General features: G+C 40.9%; 1 protein-coding gene across 6 annotated transcripts in view; it reads right to left on the bottom strand.

Annotated features, from left to right (window-relative positions):
• TTLL7 (tubulin tyrosine ligase like 7) overlaps positions 1-15,640 on the bottom strand; it is a 77,101-nt gene extending 61,461 nt beyond the window's left edge. For 4 of the 6 annotated variants that reach the window (XR_008749059.1, XM_055815652.1, XM_055815656.1 and 1 more), the window contains exon 1: positions 14,655-15,640. The gene's annotated coding sequence lies outside the window, so the exon portion shown is untranslated. Of the gene's footprint in view, positions 1-6,803; positions 7,003-14,654 lie in introns of all 6 variants that reach the window. The other 2 variants (XM_055815653.1, XM_055815655.1) reach the window with 2 other exon arrangements.
• Between the last annotated feature and the right edge of the window lie 2,937 nt (positions 15,641-18,577).

Here is an 18,577-nt window from a genome sequence, read left to right as displayed (position 1 = left end):
ACTGCAATCCTCACTCCCCAATTAGCTGGAAAATTAAAATTACAAAAATTTCACAGAAACATGAAAAAGAAGTTAAAATAGCCTTCAAAGCATTGGCCTAGCAAACATCTGAGTTCTGGTTCTGTCAATCTAATCTTTAAAATACTTTTTTTCCTTCCTTACATCTTGAGCATGAAAGTCTGGATGCACTATAGTGGGGAGTCTGCTCTTTATTACAGTTAATACAGAATTATAATCTACTGCTGATCTGGAATTAAGTTATAAAATGCAGATTCAAAATGAGATTAAGACATTAACAGAAATTATAATAGAGAAAAATGCCTTTTTCAGTACCACCCTCAAATAGCAAGGTAATAACAAGTTGCAGTAATTAAACTGTAAAACTAAAAGCCCCATATCCTTTCATAATTTTTTTAATATGCATCTTCACAAAATGTATGTTGAAGTGTTCCTGCTACAAGCAAGCGTAGCTGAGCAGTTTTACTGTATCATGCTAAAAGAACAATTTGGTGTTTTTAAGTCTTTACTCTCACAGAGAAATTCTAAATGCAAAAAGTAATCCTCATTTTGAGGCTCAATGTGTCAAAGTGATAAGCTTGTTTTCAAAAGGCTGTCAGCTGGCTTAAAGATGCATACACATTAGGGCTTCGTTCAAAATATTCTGAAGTCAAATGAAATCTATCAATTTCAACACCCTTCACTTTCACGACCAAACGAGAGGAGATGTCTATTCAGCAGTTCTTTCAGGCAGAATGAATGTTGAGAGTTCTCAGGTGCTTGATTTCCCAAATGGATAGCAACAAGCTACACAAGAATACAAACAGCATGATTTACACAACTTAAAACTTTTTGAATCATGCAGTTCTGCAAAACAGTTCTCTGAAGTAGATAATCTAAATGGCCAGCATTTCCAAAACTTCTAAAATTTCTCCGAACCAACAAACTACCAAAACAACCAAACCAAGCTACGGTAACAGCACTCTTCCTCTGCATCGGTAAGTTACAGTCACTTTAGTGTGAGTTTAACCTTACAGCTGCCCTTTCCCATTCGAGACCCCAATCAGTCTTAACCTTCTGCAATGCCGCTTATATATAATAAACACAATTTTACAGCGTCTACTTAGTAATACTGAAAGCATAAACCATCCTGACCCTTCCAGGACAACTTCAAAACACAATGCGAAATAGAGTCTGCATCACAGTTGTGAACCTGTATCTTTTGCTGGAGTGCGTAAAAGTTGTGTTATCTTGAATTGTTGGAGTCTGGTCAGAAAACAGATCCTTCAGTGCCAGCTCTGCAGCTCAGCCACCCATGTCGGCACAGAGCCTCAGGAGCTTTGCAGTCTCAGTTTGTAGGAGATTTTCTTTTGGTTTTTCCCGAATTTACACTTTACAGCTTTGGGTTGAGTTTTTTCATCGTTTATTATCACAAAAGGTCTATGAAATGGTAAGTATACATCCCCAGTTCATAAAATAGAAAAGGTATTAGAAGCTGTTAAGATGGTGGAAGTGTCACAAGACAAGAGTTCCACAGGAATTAATAATTTCTTATTCACAATATACAGAGATCAGAATTAGGCACAGAAGCAATTTTTTTCTTTTCAGTGTTGTCTTGAAGCAATATTGCTTCTTTTTGTGTTCATCCATTTTCCAAAGGGAAACTTCAAATCCTTGGCCGAATTTAAATCAATGTCAAAGCTTTCAAAGCTGAAGATCAATTTTCTCTTTAAAAAATGACCTCCAAAGTGTCTTTCATAGCACAGCAGACAATGTGACTGTCAGCTCATTCTCACCCTTCGAAAGCCCTTTCTAATGCGATAACATATTTCAGACTGTTAGCAAATTGAGTACTATAAAGTTTCATAGTTATATTCTGAATCTTGAAAGAGGGCCGTGAAAGAAAGCAAGACAGAATTAGAAGGCTCCAATAAAAAGGACAATGCTTGAACCTTTTTCTTGTTCAGTAAAACATAGGAAATACATTAATTGAAAAGGTAAGTGAAAAGAACTTGTATGACTTACAAATCAATAATTCATAAATGAAATGCAAGTAAATTTAATAAACATCATTTGGCATTCACAATGGCAAGGAAAATATTGACAAAATAGCCCAAACAACCCAAAGTGTAACCAAGATTTTATACAGTAGAATCTTTATTTCAGAAATATATATCTGCGGCATTTGCTGCTAAAAAAAATACCAGCTTTTATGTTTCACTCTCTGCCAGCAAAAAGCCCAGACAATGCATAGGTTTCATACTACTGTTCAGCACTTCAGTAAGTGTTGATAACACCATAAATCTGTCAGCAGGACAGCATTTCACCAACTCCAGAACAGAAAGTATTCCTAGCCTCTGATCACAGGAAGTTCCACTGAACACTGCTGAATGGACATGCACCTCTATTTATTTTAAGTACCCACCTCAGCAACCCCAACAATCATTCCACCTTCATTTAAAATAGCGTTGGAGTCATCTAGGCATTAGCAGCCTAGAAACATACACTACATTAGAGTGCATTGGCTACATCAGCTCTGCAAGAAACAGCTGAGCAGCATGATACCTACCACCCATAGGAGGGCTGGACCCCTGTCACCTCAAATGAATCATTCCTTCAAAACAAACAGCTGAAGGACAATTGTTTGATTTGTGTTGGGGACCATAACTGCAGGAAGCCATGCTGACTGCCAGACTGCCGCACACAAAGGGCCAATGCTCTTTGGGGTGAGACAGCCATGGCTGCTAACGAAAGAAACAGAGATAATAATGCGCAATAATGATTAAATGTAACAGCAACACTTAAGTGTGACATTAAGAGTGTGGGTTTGGTAGGGGAAAAGGTAAATGAGAGAGTTAGGAGAGGAATTGAGTTGTATCACCTATGGGAACATCTCTGTTCTGCTTTTGACTCCGCAGTGCACCATCCATGCTCTTCATTACAGCATGTCAACATCCACCAACACGTATCAAAGGGTGTTTTAAACTGTGTACACCACACACTAATCGCTGCAGGAATTAAACCATGCCTTTCTTTCTCTGTCATTCACTCCTCAAAAGATTTACTTCTCTAGTGAAAACTACAGATCTTAGATATCTACAAGATAGGACAATCTAATATTTCACATGTATCATCATAGTTGTCTTAGTATAACAGAAAAAGCACTAATCCTTTAATGAAGCTGAAATATCTGCAATGATTCATTGTATTATAATTAGCCCTTGAGGGGAGATTTACTAAAGATCTTGAGGAAGAAAAGCAAAACCATGCAAAAGGAATATCTTTAAAAGGTTCCCCCTCACACATCAAATACTCCCTCCCTTGCTTCAAGTTGGTGGCATTGGCTTGGCATGAAAACAGCCTCAAGTTCAGGGTTACAAGAACACAAACATGATTTAAATAATTTCTACATACCTCTGTGTATTGCAAGAGCCACCCCCCTTAGCCCCACATGAATTCTGCCCCACTTCATCTCATGTTTTACAGGCCTACAATTCATAGATCTATTTCAGCATCTCTAGACACAGGCCGCAGTCATCACATATGGCTGACAATGACGCCAATTGAGGATTACATCATCCTAATTCAAGTGTGGCCACATAACAATGTTTTCTAGTTTAGCAACACGCCCACAGCAGCCTGAAATATAAACAGGCAGTCGTTAGCCTGCAGTTTCAGCACCTGATGTGCACACTTCAAATAAAAATCAGGCCTTGAATAAGCTACCAAGTGCACTCACAAGAAACATCTACTCAAAGTCTGCTTGACTGTGAAAGTCCAAGAAAGGTGCTCTTCCATGATCACTGAATTGTTTTTCGTATTATGCTGACACTTCCAACTATAGATCGATTTGCTCAGCTCCCACTGGGAATACTTGTGGGCTTGTATGAAGGTTGGTAGACCTCTATCTAATATTTTAATATCAAATTTAATATCTAATATTATAATGACTATGCCATATACTTCTCGGTAAAGAATAAATGACATCAGAAATATTCATAGCTGGCCTACAGTATCACTAAGACTACTGCAACCAACACTCAGTGCTAGTAATACTTTACAAACAGCTGATAAAACCAGCCAGAAACTCCAGCAGCTACAAAACACATCAGCAAAAATATGCTTTCCTCCCCACAGCTTAGTACTTGGGGCTCAATGGGGTACCACTTATTTGAAAATATTTTTGCAAAGGAAAACAGAAGAAAATCAACAGTTTCAAAAGGATGTGAGTCCAGGCTTCTCCAGCTGAAACTGACCCAATTTATAAATATTCCTTTAAAAAGCTCAATTGGCTCCAAACCCTCTGTGTCACGCTATTTTTATCTATTATTGTAGGGGATCTAAATAGAGCCATTATCCTCATCAGTAATGAAATGAGATTCCACTATCCTACTACAGGAATATTTTGCGTATATGCTGCTCACCTGTAAAGAAATACAGAATGTAGTCAGAAAGCCTAGAAAAATAACATGCTTGAAATATTGACCCTAAAATGAATTCTTTGAATACCAAAACTAAGAAGGAAAAATAAAGTGCATCAGACTTCATATACACTAGCTTTAATTCGTGCTTAAAAGAAGAAAGCATGAGAATAGCCTACCAGAAAGTAATTTTCCAGGATATGCTTGAACTCATAGGATCAGAATGTACCTTCTGAACAAGTACAGCATTAATGATGCAACCCTGTAGTATTGAACGGTTTATTTATTGAGTAATCATACATTGTCTCTGAGCTACAGAGACCATACTGACAATAGCATCTCAGCTTTTAACGTAGTTGAAAATAACTCCAAAATCTGAGGTGATAACTGCCCTAAGCACGCGTATTCGCCTTCATGACTTTAATCACAGCAGCAGCATAGTTCCAAGTTTGGAACAATATCACATTTAGTCCTGTCCTCATCCACCTTGGTCAACTCCCAAAAAGCAACACTTCAAAGCAATTGGCTCTGGAGTGTGTGTTTTTAAAAACCAAGGGAAAAAGAAACCAACCAATCAAACAAACAAAAAACACAAAGTCATTGTGTGTTGATTAAGAGCTGTGATTGAGAAATGTACTAAATAAAAAGTCCTCAGCCAGAGGCTAGAGCAGTAGAATATTCAATTCATTTAGTAGGGCTTGATTTGACTTTTCCTTGCCTTAATCTCCTATTTTTTTAAAGGTGCATTCTTAATGAAGCAGAAAAGCATAAACTTATACAGTCAAATACATGCTGGCTGCAAAGTTAACCGGTTTTCAAATATTCAAAAGAAAAAACTACATTTATTTCTTATATATAATAGCAATACACACCACCACCCCCCAAAATAAAACAGGACTGAAAACTGATCTCTATGCTCTTTCTTTTAATAATCATATTATCTTAGGCTGAAAATTACAATGTTCATTGTTTTGTGCTTCTGACTCTCTCAGACACATCACACCCTTCATATTATAGAAGAATTTTTTGTAGCCAGGGAGTATCATATTTACCTGATAACCACAGATATAGAAAAAAGACATGCACCAAGCCAAGCCAATAGCATTTATAAATACAAAAGGTATGGAAAAGTTACAACATACCTATTAACCAGAAGAACAACTCTTTCCGTAAATGTTTAACGCGAAATGTTAGTACGGATGAGAATGAAGGAGAAGACCATTAATAATCCAAACAGAAAGAAATGGAGAAAAAACTGGGATTCATAGTTAGTTATTGATCCAGGACTCTGCACATTATTACACAAATATGAAACTTCTTCCCAACTTTCTATGCTGCTTTGATGGCTCAAAGAAAGAGATTCTCTCCAGGAAATTTCCTAGTTGCATCATTCAGAAGAAATGTACACAAAGTACAAAATTTTTCTCAAGTCTGTACCATAAATGAGATCAAGCCCTCTGTAACAGGACCTTCTGTGTAGCCCAGTGCAGTAAATATAGACATTTCTATTGACTTTTGTGGACCTTGTATCACAATGTTTCAGTTCCAGAACAGCCCTGCCAGTAGCACCATTCAGGCATATAATTAAGACACAAACTCATTTGGTAACAAGACTAACCCATGTATCATCCAGGTCCCAACTACAGTCCATTTAAATCAAACCTTCATCACAGTAGATTACAACTAAAAATAACTGAGTTGCCTCTGAATTTCTCCCTTTCTTGACAAAGATTACAAGCTTCAATGATCACTTTCAGAACTGCTTGGCCGTCCAGAAACAGCGCTTCATATTTCATAGCTCTTGTAGGATTCACAGGTTCAGAAATAGGGAATATTGTGCAGCTGATATATAGATACATCGCCACAGGAAAAGCTTCATGCTCTTCTCCAGAAGCATATTTTGTCTAGCTATGGGTCAAGAATTACTGTATTCAAAAAATGCTCCTGAATCTAGTTATCTATTGTAAGGAACAACAAAGTGCGAGCTCAAGGATGGATGAGAAAGAGCAAAAAAATGGAGAAAAGGACCAAGAATCCTGGAAAAAGGACTCATTCCAAAATACATGCTATGGACAAAATGCATAAGCATTCAAACTAAAGGCAATGTATTTCAATTAACCTAGGCTGCAATACAGAGCAAGGTGAGGGCAGGGGGAGCAGAACACAGCCCAAAAAAAACCACCTTAGCAGCAGCATATGGCAGGAAGATATAACCAGTTATTCTGCATACAAATTACTGATAAGAGTGCAAAATTGTTATTGATCATGAAATTAACTGACAAGATTACATACTGCAGAATAAACGGCCGTACCAGGACCTCCCACTGATATGGAAACAGATTTAAAATAATTCTGCAGTACAAGTAGCAAAATGATATCACTTACCGCTAGTGTTGCATTGCTGAAACTATCTGAAGAGTCAGCCCCCTGGAAACAGATTTTTCTTTCAATAATTGACAGCTGATACAGTTTCAGGCAGTGTTGGTATACCAGGGACAAACATGCTGCAGCAGCAGCTCCTTCTCATTTAGCCTATCCCCAGCCCTTTTTAGATCTTTCTTAACCCTTTCTAGGTACCTTCTCCCTGTGTTTTAAGTGAAAAGAGAAAGGCAAGACACATTATAAGAAAAGAATGCATTATTTCCCACTTTACTTAGAGTGTGACAAGAACCGTGGGAAGAAAGTCAGTAGGATTTAGTCATAACAATAAGCTAAAGAAGAGTCAAATCTAAAAACAGAAAATGACTCAGTGACTAGGAAGGAATTATACCAGAGACATGAGGTACTGTACCCAGAACAATGATTTCTCTAAATGTAGAAGTAAGAGGTCAGGACCAGAATAACATAAAATAGTAGCAGAGAAGTTAAGCTAAAGAAGACGAATAGTTCATAATTTACTGTATGAAAAATGGTTATGATTCTCTTCCAGCCTTGGACCAATGAGATTTGGGTTTTGAAATCAAACCTATTTGGTTTCAGTGAGGCCAGGACTGATAGAGCAATTTTTAAACCAAATGAAATCTTAAGTGAAGGGATGAAAAGAGAAATATTACTTCTTTTCCTGGGATAACTCTTTCTGTAGTATTCTGAAACCATTCTCATTTCTTAAATTTGGTTCTTTTGTTTTACAATGTCAATTTATATCAATGAGAAATTGTTTTCTGACATCATTTCACAAGATCTTTGTCATATTATTTTTCTTTTTCATTAAGAAAAGATTGGTCTGATCTGACAGCTCAGTACCTTTTAATAAGGGTGGACTGTGGACCACAGAGGCCACCTGACAATAAAAGGTTTCAAATATTCTTTTGTTCAAATGGATTATTTTTCCTCACAGGGGAAAAACAAACAAACAAACCAAAACAAAACTGAAGAAAACTCTGGAGAAATCAACCACACTCCATTGTCTTGTGTCAGTTATACAGCAGTCAGGCCTATTGCATGTGCCGGGCAAGACCAGCTGCACCACTACTGTCACACCTGCCCTACAAAGACAAAGGTATTGCAGACAGCCAGATTCTAGCGTGACTGGTATAGTCACATAAAGTGTTTTTAGTTCCTATGAGCTGTGGTGCCATCCTTCAGGAACATATACAGGTAGAATGAAGGTGGGAGCCGAACATGCAAAGGCTACAATACATATAAAAGACATTTCCTCTTACTTCTTCCCCCTTTAGTCTACAAATTGTAAGAGTCGATGTTCTCTCTGAACTACAGAGAATGTCTCCCTTGTTTGCTCATTCAAGTGAAATAGAAAATAAAAAAAAACGTGCATATTTGCACCATAAGTACAATGAAATAAGGCCCTGAAAATTCAATAGCTCTGCAACAGTTTGTTGCCATTTTTCCCAGTTCATAAGAAGTATGGTTCCCCCTTTCACACAAATCAGCAGGGAAAAACACTGCAATGAAATCCCAAAGATGACATAGCAAGCACATTTGTTCCTCAAATATAAAGACAAAACAGTGGATTCATCTGTATAAATGTAGAGCCCTACAATGTAGATTTTGAGCTGGTTTCCTTGGGCTGCCTTCACAGACAGCCTACAAATAGTGTGAGCAGCTGCTACAGGTATCTGGATTGTAGATATATAAACTTAGTGAGACAAATCCCATCCAAGTTGTTCAGCATGAAAATTTCACTCTACTTAAGACAAACAAAAAATGACCAAACAAACAAAAAAATGCAACCCATCAAGGATTAAGGCCTCTACTTGGGCCGTGATTAGAAAGGTACATCTTCCAAAATCAAAGACGAGGTGAATTCAAGGACTTTGAAAAAGTGGGAAATTGTAGGAAGAAACTCAGTGCAACCAACTGAGACACAATGTCCTGTGAAAGCACAGAACTGGGAGTGGAATCAGGACATCTCTCCTGACATCTCTTCCCACGATTTCCCCACAAGCTCCTCATACTGTCTTGGTTCCAATTTTCTTACATCCATTTGTTGCAGAGACAGCCTCAACTGGACCATTAATCTACCATCCTCAAACAGCTGGAACATGCATGCATGTCCCATGACTGACTGAGAGGTATTTCTTCTTTATCAATGAAACTAAATGGTGTGCTGACTATCGGCATCAGACATTCCTGAATACCCACTCATTAAAATATCTTCTTTTTTATTTTCATTTCTCATAACATTTTATTTCATTTTCTCAGAAAATATCAAAGACTTGCTTCCTATATGTGTTTGGATTCCTGAATGTTGCTTTTGGCAGAAAGGCCACAATGTCCTTTCATATTTTCTCGTACCTAGAGGCAACAGAGGAAAGTAATATGTAGGCTTTTTTAAGTGACTGCCTGGGGTCATTAACTACATCATTTCTCAACTGGTGCCCAGAATTTCAAATTAACTCTGTATTGTTCACTTTTCTTCTATTTCTTCACTTGTGGATGCTGCTCTGGGTCAATATCCTACAGGATTCCCATCTCTACTAAAGACTTGCAACAGTCTGAAACAGCACTGAATCCTGTCTCATCACGCAGTAACTCTTTATTTTTCTTACTGAATATATCCTCACCATCCTTAGAAACATTCTTTTCAGCAAATGCTTCCATTGTTAAAACAGCACAAAATGTACGAAAGCCATGTTCTCACATCACTCTTGTTCACTTTTAAGCAAAAAAATCTTTTATTCAATTTAATGCCGAATTGTTAACGCTCACTAGTAATTTAGTCTTTCAAAGACTTCAGGATGACATAAAAATAAAAAGTTAGGTTAATATTATACCCCTCTAAAAAGCCACACAAAATAAAAGTAATAAAAGAGAGTGTTTCTTTCCCTGGGTGAATAAATTGCATATCTTTCAGATCTCTTCCATCAATAATTCATATAAAGTCCTCTACCACATTTCTCCCATTCCCAAGACCACCAAGATAAGATTGGAAGAACAAAATGATACAACAAATTCACAGAAATTTCATGTTCAGCGGACACAAAATACACAACAACCACCCACAAATGCAAATAAAATGCAAGCTTCCATCGCATAGTTCTATTCCGTATTTTTCAAGAAAATTCCATTCTGAGCAAGCAAATAAGAGCAATTTTCCCATCAAATCTCACAATCCTCTGCTCTGTCAGTCCACTTTTTTTTTTCCAACATAAATGCTATCTAGTGCTATCTAGATCTTTGCTTCTTCACCTACATGAATTCAGTATTAAGCATCTGACTTCATTTTCTGATGCTATACTCCAATGCTTCCACTGCACCCTATAGGGATATTACTGTGCTGCTTTTCAAACGCTAAAAATAAAACAAACACATGTCAACCCAAGGACAAAGTTGGAAGGAAACATACTTTAATGTAACCAAAGAAGAATATATTTAGCATTTTGCTACTAAGCAAGGATGAAAATAAACTTGTCAACACATCACTGTGTCTAACTGAAGCCCACACCCCACACCCCACTCAATTCTTTCTGTAGCATTTATTATATATGACAAAGTTAATTTTATCTGTCATCTTATGCGACTGTTAGTACTGTTACTACTGCTGGCCAGAAGGGGTTCCTGAACTGCAGCGTAAAGCACTTCCATCCTTTTAGGCAGACAGGTTTTCTATCAATTAACAGTAATGTAGTTATCTAAGGTGCATTTGAGCAGTGGTGCATATTAGACTTCAATATGGAACCCTTCCAAAAGCAAATACAAGCATAAGTGGGAATTGGCATGGCACTCACTCCACAGAAAGGAAAGTGAAAAGTGAGTCCTAAATCAGAATGTATCAGAATCAGAATCTTTTTGTATTCTTCCATTATTGTTAACTTGGGCTCTCCATAAGGCAGTACTGTTTCTGTGTCCCCAGAAATGAATGCTCATCAAAAAACATGTAATTATATTCTTAAATACTGCCTTTGAAGCAAAGATATTTCTAAAATTAATGCCTGAATTTTAAAAATTTTAAACTATTCAAACTTATATTTTTAACATTGGGAAAAGAAATGTTACAAATGTATACATTGCTCTTCATTTTGCAGATCCTATATTGTGAGTAAAACTGATATGGAGGGCAAGAACGATTGCACCCGCTTCATTTAGTCCTTTAAAACACAAAAGCAAAAATATAGTCTGTTACGTTAGAGCTTGTTTCCCGATATGTGGAAATTAAGGCAAGAGCAAAAATGTCAACCAATGAGTATAAATTAATGTGGTAGTATTTTAAAACTAGTTTGTACAGCTGTATGCACATTTAAGAGAGAATGCAAGGAAGAACACTGGGAACAAGCAAAAAGCTAAGACACTAACCCTTGCAGAACCTGTGGGTTTCTTCATCCACCACCATGAAGAAGAGTATCTTGTAGATCAAGGCATTATGGAACCTCCTGGTCTGAAAGAGCTCCTGGCTCCAAGGGAGGTGCTACTGTGAAACTGGAAGATTTGCTCTAATACCCAATAGATTTAAAGGTTGACTGATTCAGTATGTCACAACATTTTTTTTCTCCTGTATCCATCCTCAATTACAGATGATTCTTTTACCCATCAGTGTAGTAGACATCAATGAACTCCATTCTAAATTTAAAATACATTAGTATTTTAAATATTAATGTTAAAAAGGTTCATTGGTTCCAGTAAACTTGGAAGGAAGCTCGTAATGTCTGCAAAAGGAGTAGCTGCAAAGTACCATTCTGGCAGGGGTTTAGGTAAGCATTAATGGAGCTCTAAAGAGCTTCCACATGCTTAATAAGGGCCATTTGAATCCTACCACAAGAAGTCAAATGGCCCCAATTAAATTCCCAGGTGTGTAGAAAATAAAAGTGAATCTGAGGCTAAATATTCTAAAGTTTACCAGGGAAAAGCAAAATCCAGCTAGTATCCTCCAATATGTATGCTGTGGTAACTGCAATGAATTTTTGTAACTTGACAGTTTGTATGCATCTTTCCAAACGCATACAAACGAACTCCTGTTATCTTCATATAAATTATAGCCCTCTTTTAAGTAAAATACAATTATTCCCTGCCCCCTCAGATCATTACAGAGTCACTGGGTCGACTCTGGATAATGGAAATACCTCATCAAAAAAGTAAAAGACTGACATGCATTCACCTTTTTCTTCAGAGACCAATACAAAGCCTAAAGATAGAATTCAGTGTCTTCATGATTTAGGATTGGCCCCAAAGTCACAACACTTCAAGGCAGTAGTAAAACTCAAAATTTTCCAAAAGTTTGAAGGAACTTATAGATATATGAGAAATAAGCATCATTGGTTTCAATAAGCAGTCTTTACACTGATAAAATTATAGCACACAACTAAAAAACATTAGTGACACACATAAAAAAATCATCTTGCAACATGTTGGCATACACATTTGTTAAGACAGGAGCTTTATAAAAGTAGATGGAAGGTAGCTTGGGAAATGTTATCAGTTTTTCCATTTCAGATGTTTTCATTCCAATTTTCTTGGTTTTCTAAGTTTTTCCATGCTTAAATTAATACTGCATTCTCAATTTGTATGATACATCTGCAAGTATCTATTAAATGTAAAAATACTCCTTAATAAAACATTAACACATAGGGAGCAAAAAAAAAGAAGAAAAAAAAAAGTCAGAACATTAGAAAATGTGGAAGTTCAAGAAATTACTCATTTACCACACGTTTCCTACAGAGGTTTCTAAAACTTGTAATAAATATCCGCAAATGGAGATCAAGAAATTGTATTTCAGTCTTTCTTAATGCTGACAATTCAGAGCAGGCACATTCAGCAGTCAACATTAGTCTGCCATATTTCACCTTTAAAAAAATATCTATGGCTTTCATTACCAACATACAGAATTACAAAGACCTTCGAAAAAATCCTGACTATATACAAGAATGCAAGATGGTTTCATGTCTAACTGCTTGTTGACCAGTTTGCCTCCCAGTTCCTCAGACTTGTCCACAGCTTAATCTATGCTGCCAATTTAACACTGTCAGCTTTGGAAGGGCATGGGAACAAACCCTCATTTGATTGCAAACCTGAGCCTCAGATTACCAAAATGATTGCTAGACTACTGGAATAATTACCGAGTAACTGCTGACAGGCTTCGTCTCCTGGCCTCTTCTAACACTCCCGAACTGGTGGGCAGATCCCTTTAGAAGTACGTGGAATGTATCCAAACCATCAGAAATATAGAAAGATACCACACCCTGACAACAATCTTTCTAGACTTTCTTGCACAATATTGTCGATACTTATGATACCTACAGGTTAAAGCACATTCTTTCCTTATAAAAGAAATGCCACATTCTGGATGAAATAATTCATGTAATTTTCTGAAACATTTTTACATTTGTCTTCAGAGAATCTGGCTTCAAAATAATACATCCATATGTCACTACAGTCATATTTACTCACCATATAGGAAAACTCCTGTCATAACAACTGCTTCTGTCATTTTTTCTTCAAAGTGGGACTGACACCTACCCTATTCCAATTAAAAAATACATCCTAGTACTTAAACAGGGACAAAAGCTTCTACTGATGCCAAATTACTGTACATTTTGAGATACTTTGTAGAATTTGGGGGACAACCAACTCCCACAGAAAAAAGTGCTTCTAGTCCTTCAATTGTGAAAGCAACCAGCAGGATTTCTCTGGGTATTATTAAGACAGGTACTAACACCCTGGTACATAAAATTAATGAAGGATTTAGGCAGAAAAGTATACTGAAACAGAGGGGAGGGTGTGGGGTGTGGGGGTGTGCTTGTTTGGTTTAGGGGTTTTGGGTTTTGAGAAGGAATAAAATCTAATTTTGGTACTCAAACTGCAAATACGTAAGCAATGTACAAAGGCGATCAATATCAAGCCCTTAAATCAGTTTCACAGAGCTCAGCAGTATGTTCAAATTCCAGCATCCCTGGCTTTTCCCTTTCACTTACAATTATGTGTTTTCAATAGCAGAAATTCAAGAAGATCCCAGAGATTACGGGCTTTCAACTAAGTGCAGAAAGCACAGGAAAATACTTGACTCGCATCCCCAGAGATCTAACTTGTTCTACATTTTAGCCTCCGCTGGGTACCACTGCCGACAGACGATCCCATTTCAGCCCTAACCGGCTCCGGAGAGACCGGGCCGTACGCGAGGTACAACCTGCACGGATGATGGGCTTCGCATGCAGAGCTGGGGGTGGGGGGTGGGGGGACGGGGGGGGTGGGGGGGGGTGTAGAAAATTAACACCTTTAATCCTGAACAGCCTTCCTGCTCCACACGCCCCGCACCGCGACAGGCGCGGGGCCGCCCCCGCCCTCAGGACCCTGCCCGAGGGGCCGCTGCCGCCATCCCCGCGCGGTCCCGCCCGCACCCGCGCCGCAGCCCCCGCCGCAGCCCCCGCCGCCCGGGGCCGGGCCCGATTCTGCGGGCAGCGCCTCCCGCAGCCCGCGCCCGAGAAGCGCGGGGGCCGGCGGCCCCTCCTGCGCTCCCGCCCCCGGAGCATCGCCTCGGGCCGGCGGCAGAACGCGCTCCAGCACGGCCCGAGCGGGACCCGCACCCCCGCGGGTGCCCAACCCGCCCCTGCCCACTGCCCGGCACCCGCAGCCCCCGGCCTGGTGCAGGGCTGCCCTTCCCCGCCGCACTCCTTCGCGGGCGGCGGTGCTGAATCACGACGGGCAGCGGCCCCGCCGGCGCTCCCCGGAGGCGGCGCTCCCAGCCGACGGCAGCCTGTCCCCCGTGGGCGCGGGAGGCGGCGGGCCGCGGGTAAGGCGAAGCGCGGGCGGGAGGGGGCGATGGGCCCGCCGCCCCCGGGCCGTTACCTGTCGGGGCAGGAGGCCCTCGAGCGCTCCGGTCCTCCCGGGCGGCGCGGAGGTGCCGAGGGGCCAGGCCGGGCGGCGCGTGCTGCGCCTCACGGGCGGCGCGGCGGGGCTCTGCCGGGCGGCAGCATCCGAGCCGGGCACTAGCGGGAGGAGGAGCGGGAGGCGACGGCGGGGAGCTGGGACATACCATTCCCCGCGAGGGGGCACCGCCGGCGGCCGGGCGGGCGGGCGGGGCGGGGCGGCTGGGCCCTCCCACGCAGGTACGTGCGACGAGAGCGCCCGAGGGGAGGCGGGCGGTGTCCGCGGAGCGGGGCCGGTTGACCGGGGGCGGGGGCCAGCCCTCCCGAGCCGCCTGTCTCCCCCCGCCCCGCTCGCGGTGGGAGCGCCCCGCGCTGTCTGCCTGCGCGAGGACGCGAGCGGCAGGACCTGGCAACGGCGCGGGCGGCGCATCCCCCACCCGGGCGGGCGGCCGGGCGGCGCGGGGCGCGCTCCCCTCAGGGCCGGGGCCGCCGCCTTCTCCCCTCGGCCCCGCACAGCCCGCGCCGCCCGGCCGCCGCGGAGCCAGGGGACGGCGGGGCCTGGCTCCGGCTGAGGGGAAGCGCCTCGGGAGCCCTGCGGCGGGAGGGCGGCCGTGAGCGGGGCGGGCACTCCCCGCCCGGGCGTCGCCGCCAGGTGCGCGGAGCCTGCGGCGGCGGCGGCGGGGACCCCCCCGGCTGCGCGGGCGGCCGCGGGTTGCGGGAGGCCCGGCGGGGGCGCGGCCGCCGGAGCCGCCGGCGGGGGTTTGCGGACAGTGCGGCGCTGGCGGGTCCCGCCGCAGCCCCTGGGCCCGTGCGGTTTATTCGCGTTTTCAGACCATTTTCCCCCTTCCCGGCCCTCACGGCGGTGTTTTCCCTGCTGTTCGCCGCTCTGAAAGAGCCGTTTCAGTCTTTCTCTGAGATGCTTTGCACCCTAGCACAAGGCGCTTGACTTAGATAAATGTAATAAAGATTTAAAAATTGGAGAAACACGTCAAAGATTTAAAAGAAAATATCGAAAGAATAAAAGACTTTCTTTTTAAAAAAAATGGTGGTTGTTTTTTTTTAATAAATAAAAGCCCGATTGAAATTTAATCCGTTATCTCAGTAGGTAATGTGGTACCCTCTGTTTATCAAGGTCAGGAGGCAGATTTGCAAGCAAGGGAAATCACGGTGTTGGATTTGGGCTGATTTATGTTTGCCATGGAGCTAGCTGTAATCTTTTATTGACTTACTGTGGTTGCTAATGCTTGGGGTTTCTTCTGTTTTATCAATTAATCAACTTTATTGTACTATTACATTCTTACATTGCACGTTCCTCACTACTACATACCTTTAAAACCGATTTCAGTCTAACCTTTTCTGCACAACCTCTTGGCTGGAATAGGCCCTCTGTGAGAATTTCAATGACTGCTTCTCTAAGGCGGTTAGAAATAAATATATTCAGTAGGCTTAGTTTAAAGTTTTCTTTTCCTTGGTCAGAGGAACTGCATCAGAAATGTTAAATCTTGTGTTGACAATGTTAAATGATGTAATTTGGTTGAAAATGTAACTGCTTGATTAGCATTATGGGTTTTTTTCTACTTTTAACGTCTTGGAAGGTAAGCTGGTATTTTAATGGGAACAGATTGTGAGCTTCTTGCAAATACTAGAATGATTTGTTAAGGACAGAAAACCATGTGAAAAATCCTTTAGGGAGTCTGAAAGAGATATCAGAATTTTCTTACGCATGGTATGGATTTGTAGGTTTTAAAGTTGAAGGGTTTTTTACAGGCATGGTATTTTTCATTGGGTATGATTACAGTTTACATTGTGGTTTTCACTGATATGCATAAATTATCATTTATTTACCACTCAAACCTTTGTTAGGCTTGTCAAAAGAAGCAGCAGAGGTATAATTTCTGCCCACAAACATGTAATCTCATAGAACTTTACATGCCAGTTTGTGTAGGTAAGTTTATACGAACAGATCTACATTTTAATGCTAGAAATCCCATGCTAAAACAGAGGCAATGGGATCTAAGCTTGTCCCCATCCCCATGTAAGCATTCTTTATTTTTTCTCACAGCTGTGAGAAAGCTATGTTACAGGATGCTCATAAGGAAAGGTTTGATTTTCTTTCCGTTAGTCATTTGGAACGGTGCCACTGACTGCAGATGAAACCATTTGCAAGGTTTACATGCATTGCGTGTTATCTCCAGGTCAAAGCTCGCTTCAGGCCTACAGCGGATCCTGCCTGCTTTGTTTCAGCTGTATGTCCGCATTCCATACCCTAAACCAGCTCTCCACACCCCAAAGTCTGAGGTGCACATCTCTGCTGAGCAACTGATGTTATATAGCAGGAAGAATGGCAAATCACAAATGAGAGTTCATGATGAGAGGTTGTACCCAGCTGTCGCTTTATACTCCACAGGCAAACCTGGAGCTTGGCAATATGTCTGTGCCCTGCTCTGCTCCTGGAGGCTTTTTCAAACAGCCTCCCTTCCAGGTGCAGCTGATGCTTCCTCTTTCCAGAGGAGGACTGCTGCAAATGGATGCCAGTCTCAGCTGGGAAATCACAACCTATGACACAGCCTTCCAGCAAAGATCACAGCCGACAGCATAAATGCTTTTTCTCATTTCCATTCCTGGGAGGCAGGAGGCATTAATCTCTTCCAGAATGTGCTTTTTGTTATTGTTTCCCAGAACCAGATCAGATTTACTTTTTTTAAATGTGATCTACATTCTGAATCACTGGAAGTAAATGGTGCTCCTTACCTCCATGTTGAAATGTTAGAGCTTACAAAATTTAGTGAGAAACCAAAACAGGGTATTAAATACACAGATGCTTGATTAGGAGCATTAAAGAGAGTTTTATTTTTAATATTGAGCTAGTTTAAATATTGAACATTGATGCATTTGAGACAACAGATGTGCCTAGATAATTACTGTAAATAGAACTAGCAATAAAAATACCTTTTATGGCATGAAGATCATCTTATGAATTTCACAAATAAACAAACATAGACACAACAGAAAACCAGAGATCAGGAAGAATGTAATTTCTGAGAAAACACGTGTTTCTGTGATTTTTCTTAGGTTTTTTTTTTTGTTTTTCCACCCAGGGATTGTGTGTACCTTTAGGACTTTAAATTTTTGTAGTAGAAAAATGATGGGGGAAATCATATCAATTCTATCTTTTAGAGAAAGGTTGATTATTTATCTGAGCACAGTTCTTATTTCACCTTTCCTGTTACTAGTAAGATACTCCCTGAATAATTATGAGCACTGTAATGCTGCATATGTATAATCCATCTCAAAGTCAGTAAATATAATTTCTTCAAATTACAAAAAGGATAATTAAATTTTCTCAAGAATATTAGTCTTTGAACAAAGCCACAAAAAAGGCTTTGAAATGCAAACCTATTTCTCCTGTCCACTGAGCCATCAGCTTACAGAGCCGCAGTAGGATGCACAGTCCGATATTGTCCAGAAAACTTGAAGTTGCATTTTGCCTCTGCTGTTGAAACAGGTTGTATCTTCATGCAACTATTCGTGCTGGTGAATGCCAAAAAGACAGTGTTTCAAAACACCAGAAAGTAACAATCATGAAGAATCAAAAAGCTTTGGAACTCAACTAGCATGTAGCTGTATAACAGGAAACTTAGCTATTCCAAGTGTGTGTTCTGTTTACAAGACATTCATCTTGGAATATGTTTACGAAGTAGTTAATTATGCTTTTCTGAACAGGTGCATTTTCCCACTTAACATAAATTATGTCCAAACAGTTTGTGCTGTCAAAACCCACCCATTTCCAAGCATCTGACTAGAAAACATTACCAATGAAGAAACAAAGTTCAGCTCAAGTTCCCTCCCTATACTTCATATTCCCTCAGGATTCTTGCTACAAGACTTCTCAGCCCATACATA

This window comes from Falco peregrinus, chromosome 10 (assembly GCF_023634155.1).
Source record: "Falco peregrinus isolate bFalPer1 chromosome 10, bFalPer1.pri, whole genome shotgun sequence".
NCBI classification, from domain to species: domain Eukaryota; kingdom Metazoa; phylum Chordata; class Aves; order Falconiformes; family Falconidae; genus Falco; species Falco peregrinus.
The sequence above is the reverse complement of the archived record's forward strand: the minus strand, read 5'-3'. Positions and strand labels throughout refer to the sequence as shown.